General features: G+C 44.2%; 1 protein-coding gene across 1 annotated transcript in view; it reads left to right on the forward strand.

Annotated features, from left to right (window-relative positions):
* The first annotated feature begins 345 nt into the window (after positions 1-345).
* LOC134349198 (teneurin-2-like) overlaps positions 346-24,376 on the forward strand; it is a 3,136,038-nt gene continuing 3,112,007 nt past the window's right edge. Inside the window, exon 1 of the mRNA XM_063053178.1 lies at positions 346-493. The gene's annotated coding sequence lies outside the window, so the exon portion shown is untranslated. The remainder of the gene's footprint in view (positions 494-24,376) is intronic.

Consider the following 24,376-nt stretch of genomic DNA (forward strand, 5'->3'; position numbering starts at 1 on the left):
CCACTGATTGGACTGAGAGCGAAGCTGGTATCAATTTGAATGAGGGATGTGATACTGCCGTTCAGGGCTGCCTCTCATTTGTCTGCATTCACATCACATCCTGTCCCTCGGCAGGAGGGCGCAGCCCAGCTGTCTGTCACACTGTCCTCCCGATGCCTGCAGAATCTCTGTGCAGTAACACTACATCAGAGGCAAGAGCATGCTCCCGTGTTCACATCGAGAGCGGCTCGATTTCTTATTCCACGAGATTCCAACCAGCCAGACGAAAGCAGCACTGACAGCAAGAGCCCTGTGTGGCAGCAGCTGCTTTTGGTTTAGGGAAGATAAGCCTATTCTCCCCTTTAACAAAATAGATAACAATATTTCTGGTCTGAACACACACCTCAGCCTGGCCAAACCTTGAAGAAGTGCAGCCACGCTGTCTGAAGCTTCTCAAGTCACCAGAATCTCTCGCGGTCGCAGACTGAGAACTAAAACTGAAGGTTGCTGTGAGGTAGGTGTTATGCTGTGGAATTCCACTAGTTTGAGTCTGACTAATTTAAGTTGTTGATCGTACAAATCTAGTTGCTATGGACACAGGTATGGTTTGCAAACCCAGCTATTACTGATAAGTTCAACTGTACTTCAGGGCGAAGCAAAGCCGAGTTTACATTCCCGCCACGAGCAGAGCTTTATTTAAGTTGTCCAAAATCATATTTGTTTTATATTTATTTATTGTCCTATTCTTCATTACTAGGTCTGGGACTAATAACCCCCACAGTTCCCACACGGGCACAGATCATGATGAGTTTAGACTGTGCTCCTGAATGGTCGCTGGCATGGGGAGCTGTCAACCCTCGTTGCAGTCTTTTCCTATCAATGTCGACTGCACATGGCAGAACCTGACTTTACTGGGGCCACGCTGTACTGTTCGCGAACTGACGCGTCCAGATGCTCGATCACAACAGCTTTCTGTTTAGTCGTTGTTTTTTTATTTAATTGTCATCAGACAATTAAGTCACCCTCGCAGCTCCTGCTTAAAGTATTTTGTTTCTATTTAAGCCCCACGGTGGCAGGCTAGTTCCTCGAAGCACTTAATTTGCCGAGTTGTTGAATTGCAAATCTTCCCCGAAGCCCCTGCAGACTGATAGTCTGCTCAAGGTTTCACTTGTACAGTTGTTATCCTGTGATACGTGATGTATTGCTGAGTTTTTTTTAACACGATTGATCTATAACGAGGTTGCACAGTGAGCGAAAAAAGCCGAGCAATTCACTTGAGTCTGGGGAATAGTGTCTGTCTCGGTGTCAACTATGTGTGCCTGGGATAAAAGGTTATCCTGGCGCTTGTGCTGGCTGCACCGGCTGTGTCTGTTTGTCACGGGTAGCAATTGCTCAGATTGGACAAACCATAAACCAAGTGAAGCTACATGAACGGCTCAGTCACGTACGCCGCTGTGTTGAGTTTTACACATGCACAATATAAAATAGGGAAGTTGCATATTGCTCATGACAGCATTTGACTGGAACAAGCTGCTTTGATGCTGTGGAGGCCAGCTTTCATTAATCTAGCATTTCAGGTAGACCGGGCAGCTTTTTCTGAAGGAGTGCTATTCTAAACTCTGAAAACCTATCACATTTTTGCCCTAACAACTTTGCCCACATGCTGTGAAAAGTCCTGTCTAATGGTCAGTTAATTGCAATTCTTTAGATGTGCAACATAATAGAGTCATTTGGAATTTAGAGTGAAAAAAAGTATTAACTCTTCTCAGAAACATTTGTACATTAATTCATTGCTATTTCCTTTCCTCAAAAATACTGGATGGTGAAGATAAATCCCTGGAATGGCATTCTGATTCCAACAGAGAATACTTGTTTAAATAGGAATTCAAAGAAATATGTATTTACACATTTTACACTGCTGCTGGAACTGTTCAAGATTGACAGGTCCAGGTTGTTTCAGCTGCCATGTTGTTAGTAAATCTGTGCTGACCACTGCTGAATTTACACACTTGTAATGTTGGCCTCTGGCTTACAGCTGAGAGATGAAGGGAGGTCATTTGGGGACGATTGTCATCTATTCAAACATCCAAGCAGGGAACTGATAGTTCTCATGGTGAACATTTTGAATGATTTATGCGATGACTATTCAAACAAGCGTTAGCCATGTAGCCTTATTGCTTATCAATAACTTCCTTTCTGATTGTAGTGATTCCCAGACAGGTCACTTTCATTTCAGAGAGTAACAACATGCCCAGACCACTCCAATCCAGCCTGACATCATGACAAACATCAAGATTGATGGATGTGACTCAAATTAATGGACTCTAAACCAAAGTAATGTGTCTCAATTGATAGGACTCTTACTTCCACAGCAGGAAGTTGTGATTTCTAGATACTCCTGAAGTGTGTGTACCCAATCAAAACAGGCTGTTCTCAAACATGTTCAGGGGTGTCATCTTAAACTGTGAACCTGTATGCTTGCTCCCTTTTGTTTTCATTTGATAAAGAAATTGCACCTGCATTTGTCACCGCAAATTATCTCCCAGTCAATGAAGTACTTTTTCACTGAAGATGGGTTCAGCCTGAAATGTCGACTGTTTACTCTTTGCATGATGCTGCCTGACCTGCTGAGTTCCTTCAGCATTTTGTGTGAGTTACTTGGATTTCCAACATCTGCAGAGTCGCTTATGTGCATCTTTTTAAACATAATCACTTTTGTAAAGTATGAAGACAGCAGCAAATATGTACACAGCAAGGTCCTATGGAGAGCAAAGATAAATGATCACTTGTTTTTAGTGGTACAAAATGATGGATATCTGGCTCTGTAACTTCAGCAAACTTCTTCTTAGAACATTACCATAGATCCTTGCACATCCACCACAAAGGAGACTCAAGATCCTGGTTTAATGCTTAATCTGAAAGCCAGCATTCATGAGAGTTTAGTATTCTCATCAGAATTACCTTTCTCTCCTGAATCTTCTTGTGTGCTGGGTTACAGAGATCACCCTCCATATCCTGCCGTTGCATTGCAACATGCACTGGCTTTGAGAAATATTCTCCACGTCATATGAAAACAAAATTCTTCAGTAATTTGCTTTTAAAAATACAAACTATCTAAAAACGGTAGACCTTTCAACACATTACTTCTCTGTTGGACATGCCTTAAATGACTGATTTATGATTGCCATTGAGTATTGGAGAGAACTGTGGTATAATTTTCCAAGAGAGTGGTATTTTTGTAGATTAATTTAATATTGACAGGAAATAAAAATGGATTTTGACAGTTTGCTATTAATATATGGATTGATATTAGAGGAAATGAAATTTGCCACAACAGGGGACTGCAGATTATCAATATAGAAAATAACTTATCCATTTACTAAAAAGCATAATTCTTTGATCGTGCTCTGTTTAGAACAGTGTTAGTTTGCTATTTGAAATGTATAGGTTAGTGGTTTATTAAATTGATACTTTGATTATATGGGCACCTATGCTTTCTGTTGTGCTTAATGGACCTGGAATGAATTACTACAGTTAGAAATCCAGAATCTAAAAAAAACATAACATATTGGAACTGTAAGTCAGAATTGAAAATAAAAAAGGGGTTTAACAGTTTTGCTATCAGGACAATGGGGATAAGCTTTCATTCTAACAGGCTGTTGTTGGATATTTTGGTAAAGAGCTGAGAAGCAGGTCAATGATACAAAGTATAAAAGTACACACTAGAAGATGTATATTGTTTATCCTTACGTCCCTGAAAAAGTCTTTGTGAATTGTTACCTTCACATCTTTTGATACAGAGCTTAGCTCTTTATTATTTATTAAAAGGCTGGTGTGGTCAAATTTAGACTGGTCGGAATAGTAGGTTTCACTGCCATTAGGGTATCATGCTCTCTTTTCGTGATGATAGGTTTTCATTTCCACATTTCCTTTTGAGCTATGTTTTAATGTTGTAAGGGTCAGATGGCGTAGGCACTTTCACTTCTTCCTGTCAGTGAAGATGTTTGCATTTGAAAGGCTAGATCAGATCTAGGGAGCATGAATATAAAATATTCACAGATGAACTCACAGCGAAGTTCAGGGAACACACACCAAATACTGGAGGAACTCACCATCTATGGAGTGTAATAAGTAGTCGATGTTTCCGGCTGGGAACCTTCATCGGAATTTCCAACATCTCAGGATTTCCAACTTTCTTAATAATACCTCCATCTGCAGTACCTCTTGAGTTTATGAAGCTCAGGGGAGCTTCCTTGACCCACAGAGTGTTCAGACTGTGCAGACTGTCACCGTAAGATTTCATTGAAGCAAGTAACGTCGAGAGTTGAAAGGGAAGCTGGTAAACACATAATGGATAGGTGCTAAAAGATGGAGGAAGCATGTTGGATCAAATGTTCTAGCTGTGTTTTAGATACCATGTAATACTAACCAAATTTCTTAAACTGCCTTGGTAGAATTTGAGGTGAGAAAGGAATAACTAATTCCTGCCTTCGGAATAATTCTATAACGTAAGCACATTACCCTTTTTGTTCAATTCCATAAGGAAGGTTATTTGCATTTAGATTCTCCTTTGTAATTCTGATTAATTATAAACTTTCATGGATGGCAATTACTTAGATTTCAGCTGGTGTAGATTAGCTGGATTTTCCCAATTTACATTATTTCCTATAAGAGGAAGGATTTATTATTTGATATTATCTCAACTACATATCTGATATAATACTGTATCAGACATACATTTTATGGTGCATCATTAATGTTTCTGAACAATTTTTAAGATGATTTTACATAGTTCATAAAAAATTGAAAAATATTGTCATTAGGTGAATTCCTTCGTAAAAAGTAAGTTTAGCCAGAATCTTAATTTTCTTATTCAAACTTTAAGACTTAAGAACCTAAAGGACAATGTTCATGCTGTAGTGTTGAAGCCTGGCAAGTCTTGGTGCTGGTCTAGTGAATGGTTAGGGGGAGGCCATCTACTGCCTGGAGTTGATGGTCTGGTAAATTTGCACCAGTATCCAAAGATGTGAGTGAGGCAGATCATGGATTTGTCCTCATCTCCATTTGGTTGCTGCAAGAGACTGAACCCTGTAGAATCAACTATCAGCAGACACAATTTATCTTATGAACCTATCAGATGTATTGACTCTTTTAATATTAATTGCAAACAGTTCGTAATCAGTCTGAATCAGTTTCACTGTAACAAATTAAACAAGCCACATGGAATAAGGTTGCACATACTGACAAAGAAAAGGAAAACAATTACGAATTGCAACAGAATCACGTTCTTAATGAGATTCAAGATTCAAGTACATTTATTATCATACAACTTTGAGGTTCACTTGCTCACAGATAGCCACAAAGCCAGAAGCCTGAAGGGATCCAGGATTGAAGGACGTCCATTTAGAACATAGATGCGGAGAATTACTTTAGTCAGAGGGTGGTAAATCTGTGGAATTTGTTGCCATGAGCGGCTGTGGAGGCCAAGTCATTGGGTGTATTTTAGGCAGAGATAGATAGGTTCTTCATTAGCCAGGGCATCAAAAGGTATGGGGAGAAGGCAGGGGAGTGGGGATGACTGGAAGAATTGGATTTGTCCGTGATTGAATGGCGGAGCAAACTCGTTGGGCCGAATAGCCTACTTCTGCTCCTATATCTTATGGTCTTATGGTTTTCTAAACGTTCTGAATCTTCTTTGTTAGCTTTTATCATTGTGATTCAGATACTGTTGTGGTTTGGACCGCATTATTTTCTATTAGTCATATGAGATAAATTACCTTTTCATAATACTACAATTTAAAAAATGATGTGAGGTAACTTCTTTGGTTACATGGTCTAAAATTGTGTACACATCTTGAGGCTTGTTGCCATCCTGAAATTTGGTTCCCTTGACATCAGTGGGACTAAATATACTGAGATGAGAATGATTAGCATCCAATATTTGTACACGTTTGCACTAAAGATTGGAAGAAATTAGATGCAACATAGATTTGGTGCAGCGAGAAGGGCTTCTGTTTTCTGAGTTGGAAACAGTTCCTTCCCTTGTGCCAATGTGCATGCAATTCCCCCAAATAACAGTCAACACCTTGGATCCTTTCCAATGCATTATTTCTAATGTATGGATATGTTTTTGGGTAATTATCCACTTGTAGGGCATAATAAGTCACAAACCACTCCCAGATTCCACAGCCTACAGCAGTTATCACCGGTACACAAGTAAATGATCAAAATCAGAAAACAATTTCAGATCTGGTTATTTATACAGGAGGAAGCGAGTACTCAGTTGTTTAGTACATTCCGGGTTAACATCATATCCAAGATGTTGTCAAGGTGCAGCAAAGTTTTAGTGGAACATCAGTGATGATATTGACTGACAGAGTAAGTACAAAGAGAAGCCTGCAGCTTCACTGCTTCCAATTCCTGGTTCTATTTTATTGTTCTCTCATATGCTCTTGTGATAAGCACATTTCAGTCTCAAAACTTCAACTGACTAGAGATGTGCATTTTCTTTTTTTAAAAAATGACATCTCTTTCCAAATCATAGAAACTTCAGAGATATGCCAGTGTCAATGCCTGCTAAAGGGGATGCCAAGTCTGCAATGGGATCTAAAGTTAATTTTGGTATAAATAGCTGAATTTTTATTCAAGAACTAGCTTCAACTGTATAGTCTCCTAACAAGACATGAAATCATTCAATTCCATCTAAATGTATAGTACTGGGAGCATTGCTCAAGACTTTAGACTAACACTTACTTCCAACATTTCCCTCTCAATTTATCACTGCTTAGGTCATCATCATCATGTGTCATGTCATGTGGCATGGGCAATCATTGTCTTGCGTTGGTACCATGATTATTTTTGGTAAAGTTTTTTACAGAAGTGGTTGCCGTCACCTTCTTCTGGGCAGTGTCTTCACAAGACTGGTGTCCCTAGCTGTATCCAATGCTCTTCAGAGATTGTCTGTCTGGTGTCAGTGGTCGCATAACCAGATCTTGGGATGTGCACCAGCTGCTCACATGACTGTCCACCACCTGCTTCCAAGGCTTCACATGACACTGTGGTGGGGGAGGGGCTAAACTTTGCCCAAGGATGACCTGTAGGCAGCAGAGGGAAAGAGTGCCTTACATCTCCTTTGGTAGAGATGTATCTCTGCCTCTTCACCCAACTGCTTAGGTCCAATGTGTAAAATGGGATGAAAATGGAAGCGAGGATGCCAGGCTTGCAGAGCTTTCCAATTAGTTAATAGATTCTTCTTTGACAATAATTTGATTAACAGGAAAAATTAATACTGTCTACCTGCAGCTGAGCGAATCTACGACCTGCAACACTGCTTCCCGAGTTTGCATGTTGATTTTCATTTCCAGAAATTAAAAAAAAATACTCCACCCTGTGAAGCATGTAAGATTATCTGCTTTTCAGGAGAGGATCTGATCTGCTCTTAACACAGTTGTGTCCTAACCAAATAGTTGCTGTCTGAAATTATTGCTCATCATAGTATAGATAAACTTTGATGATCTGAAGTTCCAGGTGGGATATCTGGTTTACAACTCGTGGGGTTAAAATCAGATTAGTATGGATTAGTTAGGCAGTCACGAGATTGGAAAATTAAATTCAGTTCAAGAAATGAGGTAATGAATTTGAGAAAGGAAACTAAGGCTTGAGAATAGCCTCTGAAAAGTATAGAGGAATATGACGTCTGCCATAAAGGACCCTCACCATTTGGGGTATAGCTTCCTCTCATTATTCCCATCAGGGAGAAGGTACAGGAGCTGGAAGACCCATACTCAATGATTAAGGACAGCTTCTTCCCCTCCATCATCAGATTTCTGAATGATCCATGAACACTACTTCATTAGTTCTTTTCTGTACACTATTTATTCATTTTGTAATTTATCGTAATTTTACGTTTTTGGACTGTACCATTGCTACAAATGAGCACATTTCATTGATAACAAATATGAGAAAACCTGCAGATGCTGGAAATCCAAGCAACACATACAAAATGCTGGAGGGGCTCAGCAGGCCAGACAGCATCTATTGAAAAGAGTAAACACAACTTTTCGGGCTAGACTCTTCCTCAGTCCTGAAGAAGGGGGTCAGCCCGAAGCGTCGACTATTTATCTTTTCCGTAGATACTGCCTGGCTTGCTGAGTTCCTCCAGCAATTTGTGGGTCTGACAAGGACCTTGACGAAGATGGTTTGGACCAAAGTGCTGGGGTATCAGAGGCTGGAACCGAGACACAGTATCAAGCTGGAATTGGAACTGAGCAAAAACAAAATGCCAGACAATATCTCTACTTCGGCTTACGAGTGAGCACTGAACCTCAATTCAGGTGCTCCTTAAATACTTAATTCTTGGCACCCAAAACATATCTGCCAATTAGTGGGACCGTTCTGAACCCTTAAAGATTTGCACTTGCTATCCATACTCCGGAGACTTAAAGCATCTTAAAGCTGGATGCTGGTGTGGGTGAGAGCATCTTGTAACAGGACACCCCTCTGCCCCTCCACAGCCGACTCCTGATGAACCTGGCTGGTTGGAGAGATGGTGACGGTAGTTACAGATGAGAGCCAGATCCAAGATGTCTCCTTCAGGCAACCAGCACCACCCCTTGGGTCCTAATCCTTCCCAGTCCACGAGGTATTGCCGAACACCCCGAACACTATGGGAGTCCAAGATTCTTCAACGTGAAGACCTGTTCCCCATCGATGAACCCAGGTGGCAGTGGGTCTGATGGTGATGGTGCTAAGGGTCTGGTGCAGACAGATTTTAGTTTAGAGATGTGGAAGGTGGAATTGATCTTTAAGGTCTTAGGGAGCAGCAGGATGTAATCCACCAGATTTAATTCCCTCAGGACCTAGAAGGGTCCAATGAACTTGGGTGCCAACTTTTTAAACTCCACCCAGAGAGGCAAATCATGAGTGGACAGCCAGACCTGTTGCCCAGGCTGCAAAGCATGTTCCTGTCTTCTCCTTTGGTCACCATGGGTTTTCGCCTTCTGGGTAGAGGCTAGGAAAAACTCTCTTTCCCGAATCCATTTTTGCTTTTGGTGTTGGATGATCTGTGGACTTCTCTGCCCAATGAAGCAGTGGAGGCTTCCTCAGTAAATATATTTAAGACAGGTTTGGATAGATTTTGTATAGTGGGGAAATTTAGGGTTATTGAGAAAAGGCAGGGAGGTGGAGATGAGTCCATGGCCAGATCAGCCATGATCTTATTGAATGGTGGAGCAGGCTCAACAGGCCAGATTACGAGATCTTCGGCCGGAGAGTCCCCAGACTTGGATTCCTGTTCCGGAAAAGGCGGCGGAGGATAACAAAACTGGCACTTGAACAATGATATCCTGTGAGCCGAATGCTGTAAGGTATTGTGGGTGACCTCTGCCTACATCAAATGGTTGCACCACTCATCAGGTCTTTCTGAGGCCAGGCATCTTAGGGAATGTTCTAAATCTTGGTTGATTCGCCCCATCTGGCCGTTGGACTGCGGATGAAGCTGAGAGGAAGGACTTGCTGTTGCCCCAATCAGTGTACCAAATGCCCTCCAGCAATGTGATGAGAATTGTGGACCACAATCCAAAACAATGTCCATCGGGAACCCATGGACCCTGAAGACCTGGTTCAGGACAATTTTGGCTGCCTCCACTGCAGATGGTAGCTTCTCTAAGGCAATAAACTTGCAGGCATTTTGAAAACTAATCAACAATTACCATGATGATGGTCTTCCCCTTTGATGGCAGAAAACCTGTGACAAAGTCCATGGAGACATGAGCCCATGGTTTTTCTGGGACGGGTAGGGGATGGAGGAGACCTTCAGGTCAGGTACAGGGCTCCTTGTTCCAGGTGCACACCTCGTATGCCAGCACATACTGCCAAACTCCCTTTGTCATTCTGTGTCACCAATATCTTCTCTTAATAAACTCAAGAGTCCTGGCAATCCTTGGGTGAGCAGTATCTTTCGATGAATGTCCCCATTGCTGTACCTGGGACTGGATGGAACTTGGGACGAGCAGCCAACCCAGAAGACCATTCTTAGGAAACGCTCCTTGTGCATGGACCATACGAACAAGAAAGTCGATTTCTCCAATGAATTGGTGTTACCACATTGGCTTGGGGCAAAATGGTGGTAGGCTGATCCTCTCGTTCCTGTTCTTCAAACTGATGACTAGTGTCTTATAAAGTCTCAGCATTATCCATAGAACATAGAACATAGAATAGTACAGCACAGTAGAGGCCCTTCGGCCCACAATGTTGTGCCGACTATCAGACGCTGCCTCCCATATAACCCCCCAACTTAAATTCCTCCATATACCTGTCTAGCAATCTCTTAAAATTCACTAGTGTATCTGCCTCCACCACTGACTCAGGCAGTGCATTCCACGCACCAACCACTCTCTGAGTAAAAAACCTTCCTCTACTATCCCCCTTGAACTTCCCACCCTTACCTTAAAGCCATGTCCTCTTGTATTGAGCAGTGGTGCCCTGGGGAAGAGGCACTGGCTATCCACTCTATCTATTCCTCTTATTATCTTGTACACCTCTATCATGTCTCCTCTCATCCTCCTTCTCTCCAAAGAGTAAAGCCCTAGCTCCCTTAATCTCTGATCATAATGCATACTCCCTAAACCAGGCAGCATCCTGGTAAATCTCCTCTGTACCCTTTCCAATGCTTCCACATCCTTCCTATAGTGAGGAGACCAGAACTGGACACAGTACTCCAAGTGTGGCCTAACCAGAGTTTTATAGAGCTGCATCATTACATCGCGACTCTTAAACTGTATCCCTCGACTTATGAAAGCTAACACCCCATAAGCTTTCTTAACTACCCTATCCACCTGTGAGGCAACTTTCAGGGACCTGTGGACATGTACCCCGAGATCCCTCTGCTCCTCCACAGTACCAACATCCTGCCATTTACTTTGTACTCTGCCTTGGAGTTTGTCCTTCCAAAGTGTACCACCTCACACTTCTCCAGGTTGAACTCCATCTGCCACTTCTCAGCCCACTTCTGCATCCTATCAATGTCTCTCTGCAATCTTCGACAATCCTCTATACTATCTACAACACCACCAAACTTTGTGTCGTCTGCAAACTTGCCAACCCACCCTTCTACCCCCACATCCCGGTCGTTAATAAAAATTACAAAAAGTAGAGGTCCCAGAACAGATCCTTGTGGGACACCACTAGTCACAATCCTCCAATCGGAATGTACTCCCTCCACCACCACCCTCTGCCTTCTGCAGGGAAGCCAATTCTGAATCCACCTGGCCAAACTTCCCTGGATCCCATGCCTTCTAACTTTCTGAATAAGCCTATCATGTGGAACCTTGTCAAATGACTTACTAAAGTCAATATAGATCACATCCACTGCACTACCCTCATCTATATGGCTTGTCACCTCCTCAAAGAACTCTATCAGGCTTGTTAGACACGATCTGGCCTTCACAAAGCCGTGCTGACTGTCCCTGATCAGCCCATGATTCTCTAAATGTCCATAGATCCTATCTCTAAGAATCTTTTCCAAAAGCTTTCCCACCACAGACATAAGGCTCACTGGTCTATAATTACCCGGACTATCCCTACTACCTTTTTTGAACAAGGGGACAACATTCACCTCCCTCCAATCCTCCGGTACCATTCCCGTGGACAACGAGGACATAAAGATCCTAGCCAGAGGCTCAGCAGTCTCTTCCCTCACCTCGTGGAGCAGCCTGGGGAATATTCCGTCAGGCCCCGGGGACTTATCCGTCCTAATGTATTTTAACAACTCCAACGCCTCCTCTCCCTTAATATCAACACGCTCCAGAACATCAACCTCACTCATATTGTCCTCACCATCATCAAGTTCCCTCTCATTGGTGAATACCGAAGAGAAGTATTCATTGAGGACCTCACCTACTTCCACAGCCTCCACAGCCTCCAGGCACATCTGCCCACCTTTATCTCTAATCGATCCTACCTTCACTCCTGTCATCCTTTTTTTCTTCACATAATTGTAGAATGCCTTGGGGTTTTCCTTTACCGTACTCGCCAAGGCCTTCTCATGCCCCCTTCTTGTTCTCCTCAGCCCCTTCTTAAGCTCCTTTCTTGCTTCCCTATATTCCTCAATAGACCCATCTGATCCTTGCTTCCTAAACCTCATGTATGCTGCCTTCTTCCACCTGACTAGATTGTCCACCTCACTTGTCACCCATGGTTCCTTCACCCTACCATTCTTTATCTTCCTCACCCATTCAGCCCATCGAGTGTACTCTGCCATTCTGGCATGGTTGATCCTGAATCCCAGTCAAAGCCATACATCTGCTTTTTCGCCATATCCAATCAGGAAACTATCAAATTACACTTTAAACATACCTACGGACTTGACCTCCACCGCAGTCTGTGGCAGAGCATTCCACAGATTCAGTACACTCTGGCTAAAAAGATTCCTCCTTACCTCTGTTCTAAAAGGTCGCCCCTCAATTTTGAAGTTGTGCGCTCTAGTTTTGGACACCCCCCACCATAGGAAACATCCTCTCCACATCCACCCTATCCAGTCTTTTCAACATTCAATAGATTTCAATGAGATCCCCCTGCATTCTTCCAAATTCCAGTGAGTACAGGCCCAAAGCTGCCAAATGTTCCTCATATGTTAACCCCTTCATTCCCGGAAACATCCTTCTGAACCTCCTCTGGATTTGAGGATTCTCTCCAATGACAACACCGTCTTTCTGAGATATGGAGCCCAAAACTGTTAACACAACTCCAAGTGTGGCCTGACTAGTGTCTTATAAAGACTCAGCATTATCTCCTTGCTTTTATATTCTATTCCCCTTGAAATAAATGCCAACATTCCATTTGGCTTCTTTACCACAGACTCAACCTGTAAATTAACCTTCTGGAAGTTTTGCACAAGGACTTCTAAGTCCCTGTGCACCTCTGGTGTTTGAATTTTCTCTCCATTTAGATGATAATCTGCACTCATATTCCTTTTACCAAAATGCATTATTATACATTCCCAAAGACTGATGTTCCATCTGCCACTTTTTTGCTCGTTCTTCCAATTTATTTAAGTCCTGCTGCAATCGCATTGCTTTCTCAGCACTACCAAGCCTTCTACTTATCTTTATATCATCCACAAACTTTGCTGCAAAGCCATCAATTCCATTATTTAAATCATTGACAATGTGAAAAGTAGCGGTCCCAATACTGCCTCCTGAGGAACACTACCAGTCACAAGCAGTCAACCAGAAAAGGTCCCCTTTATTCCCACTCACTGCCTCCTGCCTGTCGGCCATTCCTCTATCCATGCCAATATCTTTCCTGTAACGCTATGGGATTTTATCTTGTTAAGCAGCCTCATGTGTGGCACCTTATCAAATGCTTTCTGAAAATCTAAGTAAATGATGTCCCCTGCCTCTCCTTTGCCCACCCTGCTTGTTACTTCCTTGAAGAACTCTAACAAATTTGTTAGGCAAGATTTCCCATTAGAGAAACTATGCTGACTTTGACTTACTTTATCATTAGTCTCCAAGTACCCCAAACCTTCATCCTTAATAATAGATTCCAACACTTTCCCAACCACTGAGGTTAGACTAACTGGTCTATAATCTCTTTTCTTTTGCCTTCCTCCCTTCTTAAATAGTGGAGTGACATTTCTAATCTTCCGGTCCTCCAGGACCATGCCAGAATCAAGTGATTCTTGAAAGATCATGACCAATGCATCCATTATCTCTTCAGCAACCTCTCTTAGGGCTCTGGGATATAGTCCACCTGGTCCAGGAAACTTATCCACCTTAAGACCTTTGAGTTTACGTCACATTTTTTCCTTTGTAACGACAATGGCCTTCACTCCTGTTCTCTGACACTCACGAGCCTCAGGTATAAAGCTAATGGCTTCCTCCTGGAAGACTGATGCAAAGTACTCATTAAATTCAGCCGCCGTTTCTTTGTCCCCCACTGCTACCTCACCAGCATCATTTTCCAGTGGTCCAATATCCACTATAACCTCCCTTTTATTCTTTATAGAACTGAAAAAAACTTTTGGTATCTTGCTTTATATTATCGGCTAGTTTGCCCTCATATTTCATCTTCTCCCTTCTTATAGCTTTTTTAGTTGCTTTCTGTTGGATGTTAAAAGCTTCCCAATCATCCAACTTCTCACTCGCTTTTGCTGCCTTATATGCCCTTTCCTTGGCTTTTATGCAATCCATTACTTCCCTTGTCAGCCATGGTTGTCTACCACTGCCATTTGAGAACTTCTTTTGTGAGACATGTCTATCCTGCTCCATGTGAGCTATTCCCAGAAACTTCAGCCTCCTCTGCTCTGTCATCATCCCCCCGCAGCCCCCCGTATTTGCCTCCAATCCACCTGTGCAAGCTCCTCTCTCATGCCTCTGTAACTCCCTTTATTCCATTGTGATACTGATACATGTGGCTCATGCTTCTCCCTCTGAAAGCGCAGTATAAATTCAATCATATTATGATCACTGCCTCCTAAAGGTTCCTTTATGTTGTTCCCTAATAAAGATGTGGGTCATTACTCAACACCCAATCTAAAATAGTCTTTCCCCAAGTAAGCTCAAGCATGAGCTGCTTTAAAAAGCCAACTTGTAGGCATTCAACAAATTCCCTCTCTTGCGATACAACACCAACCTGATTTTCCCAATCCCCTTGCATATTGAAGTCCCCCATTACAATTGTGTCATTACTCTTATAACTGCCTTTTCCAGTGCCCTTTGCAATCTCAACCCCATATCTTGGCTACTAGTTGGAGGCCTATATATGATTCCCATAATGTTTTATTTTACCCTTGCATTTTCGTAACTCCTCCAACAAAGATTCAACATTCTCTGACTCTATGTCACCTCTTTCTAAAGATATTATTCTCTTACCAACAGAGCCACACCACAGCTTCCTTCCTGCCTGTCTTTTCAATACAAAGTATTGTTAAACAATTGCCTTCTTTCAGCAACGATTCAGCATGAGCCTCAATGTCACGCCGACCAATCTCTTAATTGCACCATGAATTTGCCCATCTTATTCCGAATGTTACGTGCATTTCAATGCAGCATCTTTAGCCCTGCATTCCTCCCCCATTTCAATTTTGCTTCTCACAACACGCTGGAGGAACTCAGCAGGTCGGACAGCATCCATGGAAACGATCAGTCAACGTTTCGGGCCGGAACCCTTCGTCAGGACTGAAGAAGGAAGGGGCAGAGGCCCTATAAAGAAGGTGGGGGGAGGGTGGGAAGGAGAAGGCTGGTAGGTTCCAGGTGAAAAACCAGTCAGGGGAAAGATAAAGGGGTGTGGGAGGGGAAGCAGGGAGGGGATAGGCAGGAAGGGTGAAGAAGGAATAGGGGAAAAACACAATGGGTAGTAGAAGGTGGCGGAACCACGAGGGAGGTGATAGGCAGCTGGGGGAGGGGGCAGAGTGAAATAGGGATAGGGGAAGGGAGGGGGAGGGAACTACCGGAAGTTGGAGAATTCTATGTTCATACCAAGGGGCTGGAGACTACCTAGACGGTATATGAGGTGTTGTTCCTCCAACCTGAGTTTAGCCTCATCATGGCAGTAGAGGAGGCCATGTATGAACATATCTGAATGGGAATGGGAAACAGAGTTGAAGTGGGTGGCTACTGAGAGATCCTGTCTGTTGTGGCGGACGGAGCGGAGGTGCTCGACGAAGCAGTCCCCCAATTTGCGTCGGGTTTCACCGATGTAGAGGACGACGCACCGGGAGCACCAGATGCAATAGATGAACTCAACAGACTCACAAGTGAAATGTTGCCTCACCTGGAAGGACTGTTTGGGGCCCTGAATGGTGGCAAGAGATGAGGTGTAGGGACAGGTGTTGCACTTACGCTTACAGGGATAAGTGCCGGGTGGGAGATCCGTGGGGAGGGGCGTGTGGATCAGGGAGTCGCAGAGGGACCGATCCCTGCGGAAAGCAGAGAGGGGTGGAGAGGGAAAGATGTGCTTAGTGGTGGGGTCCTGTTGAAGGTGGCGGAAGTTGCGGAGGATAATGTGCTGGATCCGGAGCCTGGTGGGGTGGTAGGTGAGGACAAGGGGAACTCTGTCCCTGTTGTGGTGGCGGGAGGATGGGGTGAGGGCCGAAGTGCGGGAAATGGAGGAGATGCGGTGAGGGCATCATTGATGACGGCAGAAGGGAAACCACAATCCTTAAAGAAAGAGGACATTTGAGATGTCCTGGAACGGAAAGCCTCATCCTGGGAGCAAATGAGGCAGAGACGGAGGAACTGGGAATAAAGAATGGCATTTTTGCATGTGGCAGGGTGGGAAGAGGTATAGTGGAGGTAGTTATGAGAGTCTGTGGGCTTGTAGAAGATGTCAGTGGACAGTCTGTCTCCAGAGATGGAGACTGAGAGATCGAGAAAGGGGAAAGAAATGTCCGAGATGGACCAAGTGAATTTGAGGGCTGGTTGGAAGTTTGAAGCAAAGTCGATGAAATTGACGAGCTCAGCATGGGTGCAGGAAGCAGCACCAATGTAGTCGTCAATGTAGCGAAGGGGAAGGTGGGGAGCAGTACCAGAATAGGTTTGGAGCACAGACTGTTCCACATAACCAACGAAGAGGCAAGCATAGCTAGGGCCCATGTGAGTTCCCATAGCTACACCTTTGGTCTGAAGAAAGTGGAATGAGCCAAAAGAGAAGTTATTAAGTGTGAGTACCAGTTCCGCCAACCGGAGGAGGGTAGTGGTGGTGGGGAGCTGGTGAGGTCTATTGTCCAGAAAATAGTGGAGGGCTTTGAGGCCTTCTTGATGGGGAATGGGGATGTCCAAGGATTGGACATCCACAGTGAAAATGAAGCGGTCGGGACCGGGGAACTGGAAGTTATTGAATTTTACCTCTGTGGTACAATTTAACTCTTTGCTTTGTCTGCATTTGCACTCAATCATTGGTTTGTCTTTCCTTAACATTCATGTTACACCTATTATTAGCTTGTAAACCTGTTGGTTCATCCTCAGCTCTATCATACTGGTTCCCATCCCCCTGTCATATTAGTTTAAACCATTTCCAACTGCTCTAGCAAACCTGCCCGCAAAGATATTGGTTCCCTTTGGATGCAAGTGCAACCCGTCCCTTTTGTACATGTCCCACCTGCCCCAGAAGAGGACTGAAATATCTGGAACTCTGAATCCCTGCCCCTTGCTCCAATTCTTCAGCCATGCATTTATCTGCCACCTCATTCAAAGGGTCAAAGGTCCAATTTAATGTCAGAGAAATGTATACAATATACATTCTGAAATGCATTTTTCTTTGCAAAACATCTACGAAGACAGAGAAGTGCCCCAAAGAATGAACGACAATTAAACGTGAGAACCCCAGCTTCCCCCCCACTGCCGTGCGTAAGTGGCAGCAAGGCAATGATAACCCCTCCCCCCCCGGCAAAAAAAGCGCACCCGCTACTGAGCACAAGCGTGAGCTGGGCAATAGAAAAGACACAGACCTTGCAGATACCCCAAAGACTATCAGATTTCATCCAGCATTCAACAAACCACAGGTTCTTTCTCTCCCTAATAAAGAAGAGGGACGTATCCCCCATTTTCACAGCGAGCGGGAGACATAACAACAACCTGCTGGTTTACAATGTCAAAAAGTCCGTTTCGTCGCTTTTTACGAGCTCTGTGCTTGAAGATCGTAAAGATGTTAGGTCTTCGGGCCCACAGTGAAAGATTTTCCGGCCTCTCCGATGACACACAGGTCTTCTGTTGTGACACCGGCCCTCGGTCCACCCATCTCCCGAGCCCCGAGATCTTATGCTTTCAAACACTATGCCGACTCTCAGGCCAAACCCTTGGCATGCCGAACAACAATGGCCAGTCCTGAAATTGGTCCCTATCCCGCAAAGAACCGAAGTCTGCGTGTAACTCCAGGTCAGAGTCTTCAAAAGATCCCTGAAAGGGAAAAATAAAGATATTAAAGATGTAAATAGAGCTGTTTCCGAAGATGCAAGCAAAGGAACCGCCATTTAGTGCCATCTTAACTCCACCTCCAACTCCATCTTCTATTTCTATCCTTACTGTCATGTGGCTCAGGCAGCAATCCCGAGATTACTACTCTTGAGGTTCTGCTTCTCAGCTTCTTCCTGGCTCCCTGTGTTCTGTTTTCAGGACCTCCTCCACTCTTCTACCTATGTCACTGGTATCAATAAGTCCCATGACTTCAGGCTGCTCACCCTCCATTTTCAGGATATTGTGGACACGTCCAGAAACATTGTGCACCCTCGCAGCTGGAAGGCAAACTACCATATATGTTTTTCTTTTGCATCCGCAGAATTACCTATCCATCTCCCTAACTATAGAGTCCCCAGTCACTGCTGCCATCCGCTTCAGTTCCTCACCCTTCTGAGTCAGACTCAGCGCCAGAGGCACAGCTGCTGTTGCGTGTCCCGGGTAGGTCTGCACCTGTCCCCAAAGGTACTCAAAATGGAGTATTTATTGTTGAGAGGAACGGCGACAGGGGTGCTCTCCACTATCTGACATTCTCTCTTCCTCCTCCTGACAGTCACCCATTTATCTGTATTCTGTAGCCTTGGGGTGACTGCAACTTCTGTCTATCACCACTTCACTTTCCCTAACAAGCCCAAGGTCATCAAGTTGCAGCTCCAGTTCCTTAACACGGTCTCTAAGGAGCTGCAAATCCATTCATCTGGTGCAGCTGTGACTACCAGGGAGGCGTGTAGTCTCACATTTGACACCCAGAACAGAACACCGGCCCTGTAGGCATACCCCCGATTCTCTCAAGAGTTAAATAAGAAATAAGGAATGAACTTACCTACTTACCTTGCCTCCGCCTGTTCTCGCCGAAGCCTTACCACTCTGACTCAGACCGTTCCAATGACGCCCACTCCCACGATAACAGCTCCACTAGACGGTACCCTTCTTTTATGCAGACTGGGTTTTTAAATCTCTTCACCAGACTTGCGCAGGAATGTTTCTATTGCATCTGTACCGTACTCCAATCAAAGACCCACTGAAAAACTTCCTGCCTCTCTTCACCGGACTCTCGTAGGAATGCTTTTACTGCGTCTGAGCCGCACTCCAATCAAAGTATCTCAGAGAATGTTGTTTATAAAGGCCTGAAAACTGCTGGGGCATACACAAGGCTGAAAAGCATAACCAGGTACTCGTAGTACCCTGTTGGTGTATTGAATGCAGTCTTCCACTCATTTCCTTCCCTTATATGGACCAGATTGTATGCACTCCATAGGTCTAGCTTAGTGAATACTCTTGCCCCTTGGAGGGTCGCAAAGGCAGTATTCATGAGTGGAAGAGAGTAATGATTCTTGATTGTTTAATGCTCTATAATCAATAAATGGTCACAGGCTCCCATCCTTCTGTTGTGTGAAGTAGAAACCTGTGGCGCCTGGTAAGATGGAGGGCTGAATGAATCCCATAGCAAGAACTTCCTTTATATATTCTTCCATTCTGCTTCTCTCTGGACGTGAAAGCACTTCTCATCGACCACGTGGAGGACAAGTACCAGGCAAAAAATCTATAGCACAGTCGTAGGGTCGGTGTGGTGGAAGAATTGAGGCCTTTCCATTGCTGAAGTTCTTATACAGGGAAGGAACTTTGACCAGCCTGGGTATTGCAAGTTCTTCTGAGCCCTCCCTCAAAGATGACTCCTGAAGCTTCTTAGGTGGCAGGGATGGTTCCATTGACATCTGAGTCTCCTCCCTACATCCAATAGACACATTTGTATCCTCAGAGGATGGCAACGAGATATTACAAATGGTCCTTGAGCCCCTGGCACAGCCTCCAAAGATGTGCTTTTAAGAGTCTTCTCTTTAGTCAGGACCTGGCGGCCGGATCCCTTTGGGTTACCTTGCACTGAAGTCTGTCCCCTTAGTCTTGGGAGAATCTGGGGGTCAGAAAACCACATGGCAAACATACCCTGAAACAGTAATGACCAAACAATAATTCTCCCTTCTCTCCAGTCCATGGATGGGTTACACTGGGACAGCTAAGGGGACCCAAAGATCAGGGGTATGAGTGGTGAATCAATAATGTACAAAGTAGAAACTAATGTCTTCCCCATGATCTCCCATCCTCATCTCCAAAACCACAGTCTGCTGCTGGATCAGCATGGAACCTAGCACATGGTTGTCCAAGGCAGTTGCGGGTATGGACTGGCTCAATTCTTGCAGTGGTTTGTCGAGCCGACAGGTGGTTCCTAAGTCCAGAAAATTAGCTGCTGCCCCAGAGTCCACAAAAGCCTTCAGCTGCCTCAAGTTCTTACCCCAGGTGAATTCCACCATCAGCACAAAACCAGAATCTGTGGGATTGGGAGTGGTAGCTGATACTATCACAGACCTCCCCAAGTTGGATGGTTTTCGTGGTCCTCCAGGCAGCTACAGCTTCGCACATTTGGCCTGCAGGTGATTTGCTTCCCCACAGTAATAGCAGCAGGCTCGATTCTGACATTGGGATGGAGAGCCTCGTAACCGATCTGGACAGGCTTGACAGAGTCCCAAGCAGGAGGCGGGCTGGTCATTGTCTGGGATTGGGGGTATGGAACCACAGTGGATTGAGGCCGGGCTAGAGCTAGCCTTCTTTGGCCTCTTAATGTATTCCCTCTTCCGCTCTGCCAGACGATTGACAAGGCAAATGAACTGGTCGAGGAGGATCTCTAAGTCCCTGTTGGGTCTCCCAAGGTAACGGCATCCTTTAGTTTGTCCCAGAGTCCGTGGTGGTACAGAGTGGCCAAGGCTTCAATGTTCCAACCACTCTTTTGCGGCAAAGTTCAGAACTCAATACTGTAGTTGGCTGCTGATCAACTATCCTTATGCAGCTTCATGAGAACGTTCGAGGACCTGTTTGTGCCTGTGGGATGATAAAATACCTTTCTCATGATGGCCATGATTCCTACTGAATCTGTGCAAACCTCTGACCTTCGTTCCCAATGCGCAGTGGCCCAGGTGAGGGCACTCCCTGTCAGGAGAGAGATCATGAAGGTCATTTTTCTGAACTCTGAAGGGAATCGGAATGGCTGGAGTTTGAAGACCAATGAGCATTGAGTGAGGAAGCCGCAGTAAGAACCTGGGTCTCCGTTGAATCTCTCTATGGTTAACAGACCATAAGACCATAAGATATAAGAGCTAAAGTAGGCTATTCAACCCATCGAGACTGCTCCACCATTCAATCATGGGCTGATCCAATTCTTCCAGTCATCCCCATTCCCCTGCCTTCTCTCCATACCCTTTGATGCCTTGGATAATCAAGAACCTATCTATCTCTGCCTTAAATGCACCCAAAGACTTGGCCTCCACAGCCGCCACTTGTGGCAACAAATTCCACAGATTTACCACCCTCTGACTAAAGTAATTTCTATATATCTCTGTTCTAAATGGACGTCCTTTTATCCTGAAGTTGTGCCCTCTTGTTCTGGACTCCCCTACCACAGGAAATAACTTTGCCATATCTAATCTGTTCAGGCCTTTATAACATTTGGAATGTGTCTTTGAGATCCCCCTCATTGTCCTGCACTCTTGGGAATACAGCCCAAAAGCTGCCAGACATTCCTCATATGGTAACCCTTTCATTCTTGGAAACGTTCTCGTGAATCTTCTCTGAACCCTGTCCAATGTCAGTATATCCTTTCTAAAATAAGGAGCCCAAAACTGCGCACAATACTCCAAGTATGCTCTCATGAGTGCCTTAAAGAGCCTCAATATCACATCCCTGCTCTTATATTCTATACCTTTAGAAATGAATGCCAACATTGCATTTGCCTTCTCCACTACCGACTCAACCAAGAAGTCCCAAGTCCCTTTGCATCTCTGCATTTTGAATTTTCTCCCCATCTAAATTATAGTCTGCCTGTTTATTTCTTCCACTAAAGTGCATGACCAAACATTTTCCAACATTGTATTTCATTTGCCCATTTCCCTAAACTATCTAAGTATCCCTGCAGGCACTCTGTTTCCTCAACACTACCCGCTCCTCTGCCTATCTTTGTAACATCGGCAAATTTAGCCGCAAATCCATTAATCTCATAGTCCAAATCATTGACATGCATCATAAAAAGCAGTGGTCCCAACACTGACCCCTATGGAACTCCACTGGTAACCAGCAGCCAGCCAGAATAGGATTCCTTTATTCCCACTTTCTGTTTTCTGCTGATCAGCCAGTACTCCACCCATGCTAGTAACTTTCCTGTAATTCTGTGGGCTCTTATCTTGCTAAGCAGCCTCATGTGCAGCACCTTGTCAAAGGCTTTCTGAAAATCCAAGTACACCATATCTACTGCATCTCCTTTGTCTACCCTGCTTGTAATTTCCTCAAAAAATTGCAGTGGGTTTGTCAGGCAAGATATTCCTTTCAGGAAACCATGCTGGCTTTGGTTTATCTTGTTATGTTCCTCCAGGTACTCCGTAATCTCATCCCTAACCATTGATTCCAATAACTTCCTAACCACCCAACCACTGATGTCAGGCTAACAGGTCTATAGTTTCCTTTCTGCTGCCACCCACCCTTCTTAAATAGCGGAGCACCATTTGCAATTTTCCAGTCATCCAGTACAATGCCAGAATCTATCGATTCTTGAAGGATCATTGTTAATGCCTCCGCAATCTTTCCAGCTACTTCCTTCAGAACCCGAGGGTGCATTCCATCAGGTCCAGGAGACTTATCCACCCTCAGACCATTAAGCATCCTGATTGCCTTCTCAGTTGTAATTTTCACTGCACATATTTCACTTCCCTGACACTCTTGAACGTCCGGTGTACTGCAGGCGTCTTCCACTGTGAAGACTGATGCAAAATACACATTCAGTTCCTCTGCCATCTCCGCGCCATTCATTACAATATCTCCAGCATCATTTTCTATTGGTCCTATATCTACCCTCAACTGTCTTTTACCCTTTATGTACTTAAAAAACTTTTAGTATCTTCTTTGGTATTAGTCGCCAGCTTCCTTTCATAATTTATCTTTTCCTTCCTAATGACCTTCTTAGTTTCCTTCTGCAAGTTTTTAAAAGCTTCCCAATCCTCTATCTTCCCACTAGCTTTGGCTTCCTTGCATGCCCTCTCTTTTGCTGGATGTACTGAATCCACAGAGCAACGGACAGCTTCACCCCAGCGACTCTGGCATCCTCCTTGTGATAGCTTGTACATGGTGGCCTGGAGTCCTGTATCTCCAGGTTCTGACTGGAATTCCTCTTGTTGTGGCTGGCCACAGCAGCTGAGAGACTCTGATACCCCGCGACATCCATGGTGGCTCAATCATACCGTGACGAGAGACCTTGATGAGGATGGTTTAGACCCAAGCGCTGGAGTATCTGAGGCTGGAATCGAGACACAGTATCAAGCTGGAACGAGAACTGAGCAAAAGCAAAATGCTAGACGAACCTCAGTTAAATACTCAATTCTTGGTGCCCAAAACATGATTGCCAATTAATGGGACTGTCCTCAATCCTTGAAGGGGCCACGCCAGCTGTCCATACTCCTGAGAGTTAGAGCATCTAAGTCCCGGAAGCTGGCGTGATGGGAGTGTCTCGTAACAGTGTATGTTTCATTGATAATAAACCTGATTCTGATTTTGATTGTAAGAATGGGAAGATGATGCTACACCTGCATAAAATGCCTGGAGATAAGACAGGATGGGCATTGTGTGAGGTTTTGATCACCACGCTGCGGTGAAGTTCACGTACAAAGGGAATGCAAAAGAGATATATGAGAAGTCCTGCGGAAAGGTCTCGGCCCAAAACGTTGGCTGTTTATTCAATTTGTTAGTTGCTGCCTGGCATGCTGAGTTCTTCCAGCATTTTGTGTTTGTTGCTTTGGATTTCCAGCATCTGCAGAATTTCTCATGTTTATATGAGGATATGGTTAGGAGGAGAGGGAACTTGGCTGGCATTGTTTTATTTTTGGAAAATAAGACTGATCAGGTCTGATACTCCCTGCCTAAAAGGATGATTGAAGCAGAAAGCTACAGGTATATCGTATTTAAACCTATCTGCAATATAACTCTGTCTGTAAGCTTGTAAATCAACAGTTGAGAAATAGGAGTAGCACAAATCACTCAATTTTTGAGCAGCAGGCGTGTACTGAGTGAAATGGCCACCCTCTGTGATTTGTACACTGTGGATGATGTGAAAATCACTGTCGCTTATTTGGAGACAACTTTGTTGTGGTGACTTAACGAAGTTTATATATGTTTTCAGGATTTACTTTTGGGATTAGGTTCTATTTGCATTTTCATATCCCATGTTTTTTTTGTTCTCATACAATGTAGAGTTCTATACCCTCTACGGAATACAAGGCAATAGAAGTGATTTTCATGAAGGACTCGGTCGAGTTAGTTGTGAGCAAGAAGTCTCAGTGTAGTGACAAACACAGAACATAAAACACAGAACATTACAGCACAATTTAGGCCCTTCAGCCCATGATTTT

This window comes from Mobula hypostoma, chromosome 7, assembly GCF_963921235.1.
Source record: "Mobula hypostoma chromosome 7, sMobHyp1.1, whole genome shotgun sequence".
Lineage (NCBI taxonomy): Eukaryota > Metazoa > Chordata > Chondrichthyes > Myliobatiformes > Myliobatidae > Mobula > Mobula hypostoma.